Raw genomic sequence first — 18241 nt, 5'->3', positions numbered from 1 at the left:
TTTTTTTCTTTTTTTTTTTTTTCAGTTACAAAGTTGTTATTTTCAGGTTCAAATATTTTTTTCACTTTCACATCTTATTTTTTCAGTTTCAATTTTTTTTGTCATTCAAATCTTTTTTTCGCTTTCAGATATGTTTGGGGGTTTTTTTTCAGTTTCAAAACTTTTGGCCGTGTTTTAACGCGGGGTGGGGGCTCGACGAGAAGCGTGTTGACTTGTCTATCAAAGCAACCCCAAATGATGCTGCTGCCTTCAGGAAACGTGGGTACTTTGATGAATTATCATTACACTCTCTCTCTCTCCACTTTATTTTCTTGATACCTGTAGTCAGGGGTTAATTTGTGCCGGATCTTGCCGGAACAAGAGCCGGCATCTCTTGATTTTGGCCTCCCTGTGTTCCAGAACTTATTTGGGCAGATCCGGCACCTCTCATGTTTAGAAAATAATAATAATATGAAAACATTTTTTTTTAAATGTATTATAATAGCCCCGAATGGGAGGGAAAAAGCGTTCTCCACTTTATTATGGCAACAATAAGAAAACAATAAACTAAATAACAGCGGACTGCCGCCACATTCAACCACAAACTTTTGCTTCTCGCCCGTCTGCCCCTCGCTTCCTACTACTCACAGCTCTCCAGTCCCAGCGTCTCTTAAAGGGACCGTGCATAGTGTCTTGTTTTGACCTTTTTGTTTACAAAGGTATCGAACACACGACGTGCTGACAACTTTGTTTCTTTATTAACACATGGAGCTAACAGAACTTCTAGAAGTGTATTTATTATATGGGTTTTGCACTTTATCAACTTAGCTATATGGATGCTCCAAACAAAGTTTCGTTGTGCTTTTGTAAATATGACAATAAATGTTCTGAATCTGAACTTTTGGCCCTCGGCTGGCTGCGCTTCTCTATCTCACTCCCGCATCACGTGACCAAAACAACAGTAACGTTGCGGGCACTTCAGGTTGCCTTGAAAAACATTATATCAGAATATTACACATAGTTACGGACATTACAGTGTAAAATAAAATAATAATATGTATAATTTCATTTACAGAACAAATCCCAAGAATTGCATGTTGTTTATAAAAAATTAACATCATTTGAAAGAGTCGGAAATTTGTTGATGCATTGAAAAGCTGGACCAACACATCACACCCCTAAGTTAACATTAAAAAAAAAAAATGGGGAGCAAGCAGCCAGGATCAAACGTTTTTTCAGCATGCAAAAAAGACAGTTCCATTTACTGTCTTTTTTTTCCAAAGGAGGAAGATGGTTCAAAACGAGTCAGAAAAGCACAAAGAAAAGAAAGAAAAAAAGAAAAGTCTCACAGCTTGACAAATGGGCATTTGCGTGTTGTGTCCGGCACCATTTTCTGCATATCTTCCGGGCCTGTGCCCGTCTCGTCATCCCTGCGCTGTCATATGTAGTTTGCGTTCCGGCGCCTTATGATTTACAAATTAAGCACTGCCTGTAGTTAAAGTAATGCTAAGATGGGGGAGGGGGGGTTGTCTTTTGTAACTCTAGACGACTCTTGGTCAGTTTTGATGAATAAAAATTGGTTGTTGACTTTTACCAAAAGAAACGATGTGCCTGAAATCCAATAGAAAACGCAAACGCAGCGTAGCATTAGTGCAAAATAGACCCGAAGTGGTGCCATTTCTTTGTGCTAGTTGTAGCCAGAGACACCGACATAATGCTACGGTCGTAGCTTCTGATGCGTCTCATAGATATCACACGTATATAGAACTAGATGCGAAATAAGAGACTCGGCGGCGTTAGAAAATGTATTGTCTATACAATTAGATGCGAAGTGAGACTTGCGCTTTAGTAAACAGCCGCCATCTTAAAGCAGTAGGCTTCTCAGGAAGGCTCCGTTGTAGCGAACCTAACGTGAGTATCTTTTTATCTAAAATACTAAATCGGCAAAATCTTGACTTGAATCTATCTTCAAATGATGAAACAGTTTTAAAACCCTCATATGTCGAAAGTAGACTGAAGAGAAATAATGCAATAAAGGGAGGAATTTTAACAACTTTAATGGTTGATGAACAACATTAAATGACTTCCAAATATAGCAAAAGTTACAATCTACAGTCATTACGGTTTGGAGGGGCGTAGTTTGTATGATGTGTGGTTTGTAGTGCGGCTAACCCTAACCCAGATCCTTCTCGTACAAGTGAAGAGTGTGTGGCGTACTAATTTATCAAAATACCCAAGTTTCCCGAAGACAGCATCATTTGAGGTTGATTTGATAGGCTGTCTCAAAAGTAAACATGCTTCTCGTCGAGCCCCATCGCCCAAAAGCCTCGCGAAACTTCAGCTCAACGACCACTTGTACTTCCACAAAAAAAAATAAAAAATCTGAATTCATTAGCTACCTTTGACGGCGATGGACCACCAGTCGAGTCAAAACGGATTGGACATCTATCGTCGTCCATGGCAGCGAATGAGTTAACTGCACTTTTAATTTCACATAAAAATTTAAATAATACAGCTTCCAATGCAAGAAAATTGGCAAAAAGGAAAATTAAATGGGATGTATGGTAAAGGTGCAATTTCTTTTTAAATGACATATTTTTTCAATTTGAAAGCCAAACAGCATCAGAGACTGTTCCCCACTGAACTGACAAATAAACGTACAGATAATGGATGGATATTAAATCTTAACTAATCAAATCATCCTGGAACAAACTGTTGGAAAGAACAACAACAACAAAGCTGCACGTGTCATCAGTGTGTGACAGGACAACAAGCTAGATTGTTGTGTTGTGTGACCATGGGCGCCATGTAGGGGTGAAAAGTGATATTGATTCTAAGGGCCATTGCCCTAATGGGGCCCAAAAAGAAAATTAGAACATTAGGTAATCGTTTGCAAATTTAAATATTAATCATTATAATTTTAATAGGAATAAAACGAAGGGTTTCTTTTTCTTGTTTTGTTTTTGGCAAAAAGTAAACACCCAGTTAGCATATGTATTGCCAGCCACCCCTCCCCCCAACCCCTGTATTTTCATTAAATGGTTTGGGCTTTGGTCAATGACTGTGCGCGGTACTGCAGAAATGTTTTCAAAACAAAAATCGGGTTATCAAATTAATGTGCTTACTTCTTACTGATCTGAAGAAATTTTGTATAAACGTGCTGAGAACAATCTTTACTGTTTGTAAAGTGAGCTGGGGCACACTGTTGATTGCTGCAGCTCTTTTAGCAGATTTGTGGTCCGAGTCCATCTGTGTCACGTACTGAATTAATAGTATTTGCAGCATTATCTATAGTCACTGCCCCTGGTATGGATTGATTTGGCCAGCTTAACTTCCATTCAGTCATGGCTGTTTTTAATTCATCAATGTAGCATATGGACTACGTATCACTCTGGGCTCACGCAGCTAATGGCATGGGCTCTAACGTAACACATCTAGGTTGCTACTTGATGATATCTAGTGTGTGCGAGCGAGAGTTGGCATGAGATCTAACATAGCACATCTAGGTTGCTATTATTTGATGATACCTAGTGTGTGTGCATGTTTTTCTGGGATATAAGAAAGAAAGAAAGTTACCAAACGCCACAGAAGTCACTTCTGCTCATTACTGCACACCACCAGCATATGACAATCGACTTTCATAAACAGGATGAGTTTGAAGTACGGCGCTCTTAATTTGCCACTCATTGTTCATCATGAAACCATGAGTTTGCTCAGTGTCCCACGGTCTTAAACTTTCTGATCCCTGCTAACTGAATGGGAATGCTAAATGTGTATGATCGGTGTATCATCGGATTTGCGTTGTTGGGAACACACTTATTACTGAAGACGAAGGTGTCCATTTGGTTTGGTAAATACGAGACAAAATCACACGGATGTCATGCATCGGGAATTAGGAGTTAATCCCACTTGTGGAGGACATTAGAACTGCAACGATTAATCGATTAACTCGAGTATTCGTTTAGAAAAAAAATATACAAATTAAATTTTGTTGCTTCGAATATTCGTTTAATTAAAGTGGCGTTCTATTGGTTTATTTTGAAAGTGTTTGCATTTCGTTTTATTGATTAAGGTGGATACATTGCCCTCTGGTCTGCCTCATTTCACATGGCTGAATCAGACTGCTCCCTGTTAAGACCAACGTAAGCTGTTTTGATTTGAGCTCATGTTTTTTCTAATGCATTAGTAAAATAATTTATAGATATATTCAGCCGTTTTTTTGTGGGAATATGTGTCTGAACTATTTGTCAAGAGCATTGCAAAAAAAAGTTAGCAATTTATAGCATTTAAGCTAGCGAACTTTTGCTACGTAAGTTAGCCAATTTGTTTTTTGTTTTTTTTTAGTACATAGATCCTCATTTAATTATTTTTTATATCGCTTGAGTCTCAGCTCAGGTATTTTAGTATTTCATGTTCCTTATCCGATTACTCGATTATTCGAACTAACTACTTCATTGATTAATCGACTACTAAAATAATCGTTAGCTGCAGCCCTAGAGGACAATACAGTTATGTTTAAGTGATGCCAGTAGATGGTATCGGCACCCAAATATTGGTGCTCGTCGATACCGATACCACCAATTCAGGTCGGATCGGCGCTCCCTGCCGATACTGGTATCGGTATCGGTGCAACTTTAATTTAGATTGTAAAAGATGGCCTTCAGTACATATCTTATAGTTGATATCAGTCTATTCATTATGGCTCTATACGCTGTATGTTTACATAAATATATTTTCATCTTAAATTAATGCAAAAAATGCACAAATTAGTGTGTAAAGATTCACCAGAATGCAGGGAATTACGTAGTTGATATTCTAAATGTGTGTGTGTGTCCCGGCACTTGTGGTGGGGCCCAAAGTGATATCATTTCATGGGGCCCAAAATCCCTGGCAGCGCCCCTGTGTGTGACAGAAGAAATCATGTAGGGAAGGAATGAAAAATAACTCCAGAGAAACACTGTGTATAGATTTTTACTTAATAGTTCAGTATATCAAAGCAAAATTGAGTTTTTTTGAAGTGGCAATGGGCAAGTGGTTAGCATGTATTTGTGTACCGTAATTTTCAGACTATAAGGTGCACTTGACTTGATAAGCCGCCACCCACCAAATTTGACACAAAAACGGCTTTTGTTCATAGATAAGTCGCACTGGACCATAAGCCGCAGCTGTCACTGTATTATGGGATATTTAAACCAAGGGCGTAGGTTTGCATAGGGACGGTAGGGACATAACACTAGCAACTTTTCAGGATGCTCAAATTTTCCCCCAATATTTGCAGTATATCATGACTTCAGTTATATGGATAATTTAGATTGTCTTCTCATATGTTGTAAGGATAGAATTGACCCTATCATTATTAGTTTTATCAATTATTAGTTATTTATTTTCATCATGTTCAGACTTACATTTACCGCTTTTCACATGCTGAATGTGCCAGTCCATTTTTCCCCCTCAAACGCACGTTTGATTGGCTAATGACTTGAAACACACACACACATTCTCACAGATCTAATAGAAATGCAAAATGTTGACAACATGCCGCCTCCTCCTCCGCCCCCTTCATAGAAGAGTGATAGTGAAATTTGATTCGGCCAGCAGCAGCCACGTCAATGTTGTGGAGGTGGGGAACACACCACTAATGTTGCTACTGAAAGTCTGACATGCATTAGAGTTAGCATAACCTTAAAGTGTGTGAAATTGCTAACCTGCAAAACTCGAGTAGGAGGCTTGTCACAGAGAAGGGTTTGTGTTTTCTACTGTTAACGTTAAACTGTGAGAACTGTAGTAAACCAAGGTTTACACCTTTCTCCCCAATTTTCATTTTTATATTATTCATATGGTCAGTAGCCTATTAATTAGGTTCATATTTGTGAGAAATATAGCCCTGACCCCTGTTCACCCAATCTGTTTGGTCTTATTGATGTCCCGTCCCCAGCAAAAAGTTTACTAGTATATGCAGGTTATGCTGTTATATCGTCCCTACCAATGTTGAGACCAAACCTACGCCCCTGATTTAAACCAAAAGATATCTAACCTGTAAAACTTTATTTGACAGCAGCGTCATAAGACTGTCTAAGACCAAATTAATCCCAATGAAGCTTTGAACTAATTGGCTGCAAAGCTTCATTGCTTCAAGAAGCATCATTGCTTCAAGAAGCTTCATTTGGCCATCAGTGCTCCCTTGGGGGAGACTGTCATCCTCTGCTGCCACCTGCTGTCAACACTGTTGTCGTCCAACATGCCTCCTAGCATGCATTGCAGCGCTACAAATATAAATAACAATCAAAATTCTGTGCTAATTATTTATTCCGTTACTGTTCCAGTTGTTTCATTAATTGCTGGCTACGGTATTTGGTAACACTTTAATTGCCATAAAACTGCCATAAGACCATCATAATTATGACATGGCACTGCCATGAGCATTATTGAATGCTTATGGCAAATTTCATTTTGTGTGACCTGGCAAATTTTCTCACTTTTGAATGGATGTAAAAAATCCAAGCTGGACATGAATGGAGATCAGTGGATACTTAATGACATCTGTCATACGGATTCATTAATTCCCATGGTAGTGTCATGTCATAATTATGACAGCCTTATGGCAGTCCAATGATGCCGCTGACCAATAAAGTGTTACCTATTAACCCAAATCACCAAATAAGCCACACAGTAGTCGTTCCCCAACCCAGAGGTTGTGGGTTCAACTTTCCGCTCTGATGACCTTGTCCAAGTATCCTTGAGCAAGACACTAAACCCCACGTTGCTCCTGGTGCTGCGTCACCAGTAGGTAGATGACGGTATAGTGTGAAGCGCTTTGAGGTCCTTGGAAAGGCGCAAAGCAAGTGTAATTCCATTTACCATTACCATTTACCCAATCAGAGGAGGGGGTGAATACTAGTGCAGGAGACAGCAGGCAGGAGAGAGAGGCACGGCTGCAACTGAGCCGAAATAACCCAGTTTTAAATGGATTTTTTTCATCTTGTCATCATGTCTTTTTTTCACTTGATTACAATTCGTATAGATATATTTTTCCAAGTTTTATATTTTTTTTTAATTCATTTTATTTAGATTTTTTTTTTTTTTTTTATAACTTAAAGTTTTTTTTTCTTGTTTTACGCATTAGTATTTTTTGTTTTCAAAATTAGATCTTTCAATGAATTTGTTCATTTTATTTCAAATTATTATTTATATTCTATTTTTTGCCAAGGGTAATACAGTGATACCTCGACATATAATCTTTTTTAACATCTGTAAAATTTGAATTGTCATTTGTCTCGCTAATATGACAACATGCCCGAAATATGAATATTTATGACAGCGTCGCAATTTCATTGTTTTCCTGCAAGACAGACCTTTTACCTGAAGTCAATTAACTTTAAAAATATAATAAAATTTAGGAGCATTTACCCTTGAATTTATAATAGACTGCAATTGATAATACACACACACATACACACCCACCTAGTACACGCAGATATGCAGTCCAGGCCAAAAGTTTAGACACACATTCTCATTTGTGAATTCTGTTTATTTCCAAGACTACAGTGGTACCTCGACATAGAATCGCGTCGACATACGATCGCTTCGGCACACGATCTTTTCAACATCCAACGTAAAATTTGACTCGCCATTTGTTTCTACATCCAATGACATGCTCGAAATACGCCGACATGACAGCGCCGCAGACAGACGCTTTGTGAGAAAATTCAACATGGGTCCCAAGAAGGTAATGGCAGGTGGTGAAAAAAGGTGACACTTACCATTGATATTAAGATGGAAATGACAGAAAAATATTTGTGTGGTGTGTGCATCAGTGAACTGGCTCGACGATACGGCTGGAATAAGTCTATGTTCTCAACGGTCCTCCGACGACCTCCGTTCGCTATAAGTTCAGGTGACAATAATTATTATTGTAAAATCGCCAAGGAAGTCGCCAGCTTTGTCAGGTTTTTAATCATTTATTTCACGACTTGTACAACACAACACGGCTACTGTCCACCGTAGCTGACACCAGCGACAACATGAAAAGAGAAAGTAGAAACTCTTTAGCACCTCTTTCACTCTGTCGTTCAGGAACAGCATGCAAAACACAACTGCCACAATAGAACCCAATTCGTTACAGTACTATTATCATTCCCATTTGTATTTATAATCTATTTGTTTTGCTATGTGTAATTGCTTTTTGTAATTGTACCAGCAGTATCTATGAAGGATTTAGCTCACTTTTTCGGGCTATGGCCCGGATTAATCGAATTATAATGTATTCTTATGGAAACTCCTGCTCAACAAACGACAATTTCAACTTACAAACCAGGTCCTGGAATGAATCAAATTTGTATGCAGAGGTACCACTGTAGTACAATTAGATGTCAAATGTGGTTGCCAAATATTGTGCATGAAAGGGTTAATGCTAATGAAAGCCTCATTTTGAAAATAATGAATTCAACATTTGAAAAATTTTGAAGGATCTGCGGGAACCGTGTCATTTGTGGGGATGCTTCAGTTCCAATAGCGAAAAAAAATGGAAATTTGCAAATTTTAAAATGTATTTCATCCTTCACTTCTTATCCTATTCACATCATTTACCAGTAAAAAAAAATTCAGTAAATCAAGGCGCAAAAAAGACGTTGTTCTGCCAAAAACGTACTGTACCGTAACACCAAAATTTGGCAAAATTGACTCTTTTTATTTCCAAGGGAGAAGAAAAAAATGATCCGATACAAACAAGAATTGACGTAAAATTGTCCCAAAATCCATTGGGGTGAAAAAAAAATCATGCCATAAAATCAACAGGAAATGATTTAAAATGTACCTGTGGGAACCTTAAAGTTAACAAGTAACTAATTTAAATTAACTAATTGCCCGCCATTGACAAAAATAGACATCCAATTCATCGAAACTGAGAGGATTGGGTGTGAATACTGTCGGCGACCAATCTGTTTTGACTGGGACTGAGCGTTCATTAATACCCAATTGCCCACTCCAAGTCAAAATGGATTGGACGTCGAGCGCCGTCAATAGCACTGAAACATGAGTTGACCAGGAAGGAATTGCATTTTCCAGTTAATTATTAATGTTATGTTATCTCAAGCTTCTTTCTGACTGTTTTAGGGATTTTACAACATCAAAACAGCTCATTTTGTCCTTCCACCACAACAGGCGTCTTATTAAAACGACATAGCAACGGCCCAAGTTCCCTTTTAATTTGGATGTGACCTATAAGACGAGTGCCTCGTCAATGACATCATGTGAAGTTATGCAACGCGACGATACCACGAGAGGCGAGCTGCTTCTTATCGACAACTGCTGGCTGCTCATTTGCCAGCTTGGACTGTAAAAGCTTAAAAAAATGTGGTTGATTTAGTCGCATGAGTTTACAACACACGCCCCAGTGCAAATACACCATCAAGCCATAAAGATATAGGCTGTAGTCACACAGTCCAGTGTCCTTTCTGGGAATGTTCACCTTTGACCCCAATACTGGGTTGGGGTGTGAAAATATATCAAAATGGTGATATATCGCGTTACTTTGTATCCCAAAAGGATATCGATGTGCGTCTGCCAAGAATCAATATATTTTTTAAAAAAGAACCAAGAGGCTGCCACCAAAATCTTCCACGAGAAGTGTCTGTTAGCTCATTGGCTGCCACTGACGGCACGAAACGTCCACTCCATTTTGACTGGGAGGGTCAAAGATAAACTTGAAATCTAGCGCCATCAATGGCACTGAAACAGAACATTTACAGCTAGTCTTCCTGGTTTTAAGGGCATTTTTAGGTCACTACATGTTAATTTTAGGGCATTTACAGGTCACTTCCTGTTCATTTTGAGTCACTTCCTATTCATCTGGCGATATTCTCGGGTCACTTGCGGTTCAGTAGCCCAAAATCAACAAGAAGGGATCTGTTAATGCCTCAAAATCAACAGGAAGTGACCAAAAATCAATATATTCTATCTTGTGGAGTAGGATTGCAGCTATCGAATATTTTAGCAATCGAGTATTCGACTGAAAATTCTATCGATTAATCAAGTAATCGGATAAAACATTTTTTTTTTTAGTTAAAGAGCAATTATACATATACATGACAAAACAAGACATTTCACCTAGTATTGAACCAGTTTCAGACAATCAATGTCTTTTTTTTATCTACATAAGGGATGCAACGATATAGTTAAGCCACGGTTCGATACGATTTTCGATACGAGGGACAAGATTTTCGATTCGATTCAATAAATTTAATGCAATGCAAAAACAAAAAATAAAAGTGTTTGGGGTTTTTTTTCAATTTTTTTTAGTGCTGTCAAATTTATCGCGTTAACGGGCGGTAATTAATTTTTTAAATTAATCACGTTAAAATATTTGACGCATTTAATGCTTGCGCGGAATGACACGCTCATGCATTGCCTTAAACAGATTACAATGATGCCGTTTTTTGAACATTGAGAGCTAAAAGGCAAAGAAAGGCGAGTGGACACAGACGCTCATTGGACCGTGCCGTTTATTGACAACTCCTTCACAACAAACATAAGTATCATTTAGTAAAAGCACAACCCAAATAATATTCCTATCTCTCAAAAAAAAAAAAGTTCACAAAAAGAAAAGCGCTTCAATCTGTATTAATGAGGCCCTATTCTCACACAGTTAAACAACAATGCAAACAACTGGCATTCCCTATCAAAATAGCTATGCAAAATACACATAAAACTTACTCAGACTTTGGTCGAACTCTATTCAAACATTTCCTTTAGCTCAACAAATACATTAAATGGCAATATTCAGTCACAATATACAAACTATCAGAGGTCTCGTACGTTGTGAAGCCAGCACTCAAATGAACGTGAACCACAATAGACCCAGTCTAAAAAAAGAAAAAACAGGGAGCTACAGCGTACTAGTTTATTTTTTTATTGAAAATTTCATAAATTTTATTCAAACGAAAACATTAAGAGGGGTTTCAATTAGGCCTGTCGCGATAACAAATTTTAGTGTGCGACAATTTATTTCATAAATTATTGCAATATGCGATGTTATTGCACCCCCCAATTTAAAAAAATTAAATAAATAAATTACCATAACACTGTGAGAATACAGTATATATTAATAGATCATGTACACCCATTTAAACGCAATAAATGTTTACTCTTAAATTCAAAAATACTATTTAGGAAATCACAACTAAAAACAATAGACCATGCCTCTTTTAAGTAAAAGACAACAATATTGATACTACACAGAAACACAGAAGAATTAAATGTGTTTTTTAAGAACAATAAAATTCCACTTAATAATCTAGGCAAATGAAAACGTTTCCCCTCATAGCTTCTGCTATGGCGTTCCATGTGTAATACAGTGGTACCTCTACATACGGAGTTAATTCGTTCCAGGAGCTTGTTTGTAAGTCGAAATGGTCGTATGTCGAGCAGGATTTTTCTATAAGAATACACTATAATTCCAATAATTCGTTCCACAGCCCAAAAACCCACACTACATCCTAGATAAATACTGCTGTTACTATTGCAAATAGCAATTACAAACAGCAAAACAAATAAAATATGAATAAAAATTAGAATAACAATAATATAATGATAGCAATAATAACAATAATACAGTACAGTACCTGTAATAATGTAACGAATCGGCTTCTAATGTGACGGACTTTTTTTGCTGTACCTGAACGCACCGCGGGGTTGACGGTGAGCAGGAGAGCACTATTTTACTTTCTGTTTCAATCCTGGCGTCAACAGCAGTGGACACTCGGCGAGTTGATGGAATAAATGATTTGAAACCTGACGAAGCTGGCGATTTCTTAGGCGATGTTACCACAATAAGAACTGTCACCTTAACTTATAAAGACTGGCGAAAGGAGGGGAACCGCCGGCCGAGATCGGCATTCTACGACCCAGTTCATGGATGCACACACCATGCTTATATTTTGCTATCATTCACATCTTCATTTCAATGGTAAGCGTCACCTTTTCTTTTTTTTCTCCACCTGCACTAAATTTAAACTGCACTAAACTAAAAACATAATTAAAATGCATTTTGCGTAGTTGGTAACGAGGAAGCCGAACTTTTAACAGCACGTCAGCCGCACGCGCGCACGCAGGTGCACGCGAGGCGATAAATCGCAGCGGAAAAATTATCGCCTTCATTTTACCGTGCGATAAATGGAATTATTGCATATTGTGATAGGCTTAGTTTTTTCAATATAAACTTACTAGAACTTGTACTAACATTTATCTTTTAAGAACTACAAGTTTTTTTACCTTTGGAACGTGGATCCCTTTAACAGAAAAAATGTTAATAATGTTAATGCCATCTTGTGGATTTATTGTTATAATAAACAAACACAGTACTTATTTACAGTATGTTGAATGTATATATCCGTCTTGTCTTATCTTTCGATACCAACAATAATTTACAGATTAATATGGCATATTTTAGAGATGGTTTGAATTGCGATTAATTACGATTAATACATTTTTAAGCTGTGAGTCCGAGTCCATCTGTGTTACGTAGTGAATTAACAATATTTGCAGAATTATATATAGTCACTGGTATGGATTTATTTGGCCTGTTTAACCCCCATTCAGACATGGCGGTTTTTAATTCATCGATGTAGTATATGGACTACGAGTCCCATGATCACTCTGGGTTCACACAGCCAATGGCATGGGACTTGGGTGGAATCTAACGTGGCACATCGAGGTTGCTATTTGATTATATCTAGTGTGTGCGCGCGAGTGTTGTTGGGCATTTAAAAAAGTTAACAAACGCCACAAAAGTCACGTCTGCTCATTACTGCACAACACCAGCATTTGACAATCGACTTTCATAAACAGGATGAGTTTGAAGTACATCGCTCTTAATTTGCCACTCATTGTTCATCATGTAACCATGAGTTAGCTCTGTGTGACCCACTGTCTTAACCTGTCTGTAGTCAAAGCGAGGTTATTCGTAGCAGCACATCGTCAACAATATATTGGCGGGTTTTGTTGTACGTATCTGAAAGACAGTCTTTGTTTAATATGAACGAGTCTGGTTAGCGTATCAGCTCACCCAAAATGCGACCATCCTCGTGCGCCATAGCTCACACCTTTCATGAAGTTTGGGGAAGGAGGGGAGATGCTAGCGGGAGAGTTTGTTTTTCCAAGGCAAAGCTGCGCCGGACATTTTAACGAGAGAGACGACAACAAAAAATTTGGAAAATACATTTTGGGAGTTTCTCATTTGGATCGAATGTTTTGGCGCATTGAATCGAAGAGGACGTATCGAACGGTTCAATATAAAACCGAGTATTTTTGCATCCTTAATGAACATTGTTGGAAACAGCCAACAATTGTCTCAGATGTGACTAGAAAAAAAACACGGCTTTCACTCAAAAAACTTCTATGGTGTTATGGTGTGACCTTTCTTAGCAAAAAATATCATTACGCTTACCAGGGATGGGAATCAAAATCAGACTCAAATTCCGAACCGGTTCCTAGTTTTTCGAGGCCTCGACATCACAATGAAAAAGCCTGAACGATCCCTTTAACGATTCCTAAAGATGCGTATTGCGTCGTGTCGTGTCTTGTTGTCCAGACGCATCAAACTAGCAACAACAACTCGCTCCAAAGTTTGGCTACACTTCACCAGGAAAGAGGGTGAAAATGAAAGGTTACGATGGTTTAGCACGAGGATTGCAGCCATAAACATAACAATGACAGAACGTAGGTTCAAACGCTCGAAAGTGTGTCTTCACTTCACGAGGAAAAATTACAACAAAGTGACTTGCAGTCATTGCAAGGTGGAGATAACTGCTAGGGTTGCCACCTGTCCCTTAAAATAAGGAACAATTCAAATTTGGGAATTAAATGTTGTATTCCGTATTGAACTAATACGGAATATAAATGAATAGATACATTTCTATGCATTTTAGGAGTTGTTGGGATGTCCCTTTTTTTCTCTGCCTGTACAGCTTTGGGCGCGAGGGGGGGCGTCCCGTATTTTTTATTTCTGAAAGGTGGCAACCCTAAAACTGCATCGGGAGGGAATACGACTGCACTGTCCTCACCGAGACGCTAAGGCTCAGTCCTGGCTATACAGCTAGCTAAACTCCCAAATGACGATGCAGAAGACGTTGGTATAATTTGCTGACTTTATTCAACCATCACTTGAAGAGTAAAACTAAAAATAGAAATGGAACAAATCAATTTCGTCTCCAATAACAAACAGGTTCGCATCAACGTAAATCAGCGATGATTAGCTGCTAATACAGTAATAACACAAACGGTTAGCATGCGTTCGCTAGCATTAGCACATCATTCAAACCAGTACAAAACTGGATTTAAGTGTCGCGAGTGGAAACACACAACGACAACACAAAAGATGATACATACAGGCGTTGCCTCTGTAGATATTTTACAAACATTAGCAAAGAACGTAGGCTCGTAGCAGTGTTTCCCTCTCTCACTAACTCGCTAACTCGCTTGGATGCGGCACTTCTTCTTCGTATGTAAGTGCGCTCTTCTTCACGTGAGTGCGTTCTTCTTCGCGTGAGGAAGCGCAAGGGCGCCCACCCCTTGAGCGTGAAAGCACCATAGAAACTAAAAGGCATGCATTTCAATATAATGGTAAATAATACACTTTAACACATATTCCCAAAGGCAGAACAATGACCTACAGTATATGCCAATATATACCAATATTTTTTATTTCTATTAGAAAAACTTTTCAGTAAAATGTTACACATTCTTGTGTATTTGCCACTTATTGCCACAGTTAACATTGAGGCTTGGGCCTCTTTTGACCTCGTTGTGAGTTTGTAGGGTTGTGACTTCTGATGAAACAAACACGATGCGAATCAAAATATTTGTTCTTCTTTTTCCCCAAATTAGAATCAATAAGAGAATCGATAAAGAATTGAACCGTTAAGCAATATCGATAATGGAATCGGAATCGTAAAAATTGTATCAATTCCCATCCCTAACGCTTACGCACATCACTTAAAAGTTTTTCCCACATGTTTCAATTGAATTTCCATTTGTGTCAAGCTATTTTTAAGTTCTAGTTAAGTTTTAAGTTCGTCTAAATTGTAAGTCCTGATAGGATTTTGAGTTTTTGCAGTGTTTAAAAAAAAAATGTATGATACCTTCTGTATTGGAGCACATTCGGCACCAGTGCTACTTGGTGTTTTATCCAGCAATGACTAATGCACTAAAATTGACAGTTAGCTTTATTATGTTTTTATTTTACACCCTCATCACTCTACAGCGCTGTGTTTTTACAGATTGAATAAAGCCTCTCTGTTAGACATTTTAGTCACACATTGACAGTAGTAGAAACCTAGCCCTCCGCAGGGCTAACGTTACATTAGCAAGGTACAGTAATGTTAATCTTATTGATTAGCGCTGAGAAGTCTAAATTTTTAAGATGGCGGCTGTTTACCAATGCCGGCGAGTCTGTCATTTCGCATCTAGTTCTATCTATAAGTGCTAACACCGCTGAGTCTGTAATTTTGCATCTTGTTCCATGTACTAGTCCATGTGATATCTATGAGACGCATCAGACGCTACCTGCTGCTACCACCTTAGCATCATGCGGGCGTTGTTTGTAGCAATGTTGGCATAGTTTGTAGCGGCTGTCGGCTGCAATCAGGTATTTTAGCTTCTTCCTCTACAGACGTGTCGTCAGCACGTTGTCCCGCCTTAAAAGTAGTCCGATGCTTAGAGCTGGCAAAATTAAACGACTCCTCGAGGCGAATAAAATTACTCGGATCAAATTTTAAACTTGAGTTACTCGAGTATTCCTGTCAGCTATATTGTAGAGTGATTTCCTGACCCATGTATCAATAATTGCTGTATCGCCATATTGTGAGATTATCGTTATTGTCCACCTTGTATCACAAATCATATCGTTTCGTGAGGTACACTGAGGTTCCCACCCCTAATACTGGGTGACGGGCAGAGATGGATAGAAACGCATTAAATTTACTTTGTTTCATTGTTGTTTTCGAATGAATGAACGCTCATTTGCCCATCCCAGTCTAAATGGATTGAGTGTCTAGGATCATCAAGGGCAACCATTGAGTTAACAAAGACACTACACTAGTGGAAAATTTTGGAAGCCTGGTTTGGTAGCCTAATTTTGGTTCCAGGAGCATATCAATAACCTTTTGGGATGTCGAGTATCGTGATATATCACCATTTCGATATTTTGTCACCCCGACCAGTACACTTTATTGAAATTAATGTGCTCTTTTCCTGGTGAGTGTGTTGTCTTTGTAGATGCTACATTATGTGCTAGTGTTTCAATGTTAATTCAAAACTGTTTGGAGCTTTTGGGGAAAGGACTTACACTTGTATAGCACCTTTCCACCATCAAGACACTCAAAGCGCTTTGACACGATATGCCCATTTACCTAGTCATGTCACGTTGGGGAATGACTATTTTACCACTGAGCCACGCCACCCCAACAAGGCAAGGCCTAACTGTCGACCAATCAGATGCCTTCCTGTAAACCCTTACAGTTACTGTTGGGTTTACAGGAAGGCATTTAATTGGTCGACAGTTAGGGATGACAGTTAAGGACCACTAAAAGTAAGCTTTACCATACAATGATACACAAAAATCACATTAAATCAAGAAAGTTAAAACAAAAATAATTAAAACAGGAGCTAGAAATAAAGCCCCCTAAAATTAAGCAAAAGTCAAATAAATAAATTAGTGCGGCAACGATTAATCGATTAACTCAAGTAATTCCATTAGGAAAAAGCTTCGAATCATATTTTGCTGCTTCGAGGATTTGTTTAATTATAGTGTCGTTGTAATGGTTTGTTTTGGAAGTGTTTGCATTTAGTTGTATTGATTTGGGTGGATACACTGCCCTCTAGTGGCAACACTGAATATGATATAACTCATCTAACATGGCTGGATCCAGCTGCTCCCTGGTAAGGCCAACATACGGTTGTACCTTGGAGCTCATATGATTGTTCATGCATTCGTAATTTAGTTAAGAGGTATATTTAGCATTTTTTTGTGGCAATATATGTTTGAACGATTTGTTAAAAGCATCGTAAAAAAAAAAAAAAGTTAGCATTCTGTAGCATCTAAGCTAAAGGACTTTTGCCATAAAGGTTAGCTGATTGTTCTCTTGTTGTATGATCCTTCCTGCTCAATCCCGTATTATTTTTTCTATACTATTTGTGAAAGTGCAACTCTGCATAGTTGAAAAACCACTATCAAACTAACTAATTGATAGATTAATCAATGACTTAAGTAATCGATAGCTGTAGCCCGAAAAAAAATATACCTCAGATTTCAAGTTATATATTTTTTGGACAAAAACTTTTAAAATTTTGTAGAGGAAAACATTTTGAGTAATCGTCTGCTAAAACCAGACGAAATATATCAGATTTCATCAACGAAAGCTAGATGAAGACGAATATATTTTGAAATGACTAAAATATGACTTAGACAAATGAGCATTTTTGTCCAAAAGACAGACGGAAATTATGAGGGCTGGCAAAAATAACACTGCTTCGTTACATTTACTTGAGTCACTTTTGTGAAAAATGTAGAATAGTGTTAAAATGCCATACTTTTTACTTAAGTAGATTTGTCAAGAAGAAATGCTACTCTTACTCTGCTACTTTGGGCGCACTAGAGTCGTCAGCAGAGATGGGTAGAGTAGCCAAAATTTTACTCAAGTAAGAGTAGCGGTAATTCAAAAATAATATTACACAAGTAAAGTAAAAGTAGTCGTCCAAAAATGTACTCAAGTACAACTAAAAAAGTATTTGATGAAAGGAATACTCAAGTAATGAATAATATTGTGAATAAGTGCCTATTGTTTTGTTGGATTTTTTTTTTTCTAAACAATGCTAATTTTTTCCGAGCACAAAGTTATCAAAATGGACTATTGTTATAATGATACTGTACAATAACCCATTACATAACCACATTAAGCCAAACAAATACAAAAAATAATAATAATAATTGAATCCCGACGAGAAAAAAAAAAATTACATAAATGAAGCACTATTCGTCCTAAGAGCATGACTGCCCTCTGGTGGGAAAAATAGTTCCGAGTTTGAATAGTGAAGAGTTCCTTCATAATTATTATTTTGAAATTAAAAGGATCATATCTCCGGTTTTCCGTGGTCAATCGGTGCCAAATAAAAACTGGAAGAGAGGTTAAAATCCGCGCTTTCGAGTCATGTTCAAGGCAGCACGCTATATCAAATACTTTATTTTTTACAATGTTTTAAAGACACCACA

The 18241-nt window shown here is 37.9% G+C and overlaps 1 protein-coding gene across 1 annotated transcript in view; it reads right to left on the bottom strand.

Annotated features, from left to right (window-relative positions):
• The window catches only part of LOC130930445 (guanine nucleotide-binding protein G(olf) subunit alpha), a 155703-nt gene that overhangs the window by 115721 nt on the left and 21741 nt on the right, over positions 1-18241 (bottom strand). The gene's annotated exons all lie outside the window — the stretch shown is intronic.

The sequence above is a fragment of the Corythoichthys intestinalis genome, chromosome 14 (assembly GCF_030265065.1).
Source record: "Corythoichthys intestinalis isolate RoL2023-P3 chromosome 14, ASM3026506v1, whole genome shotgun sequence".
Classification (NCBI taxonomy): domain Eukaryota; kingdom Metazoa; phylum Chordata; class Actinopteri; order Syngnathiformes; family Syngnathidae; genus Corythoichthys; species Corythoichthys intestinalis.
Note: the sequence above shows the minus strand (reverse complement) of the source record. Positions and strands in the feature narration are given on the sequence as shown.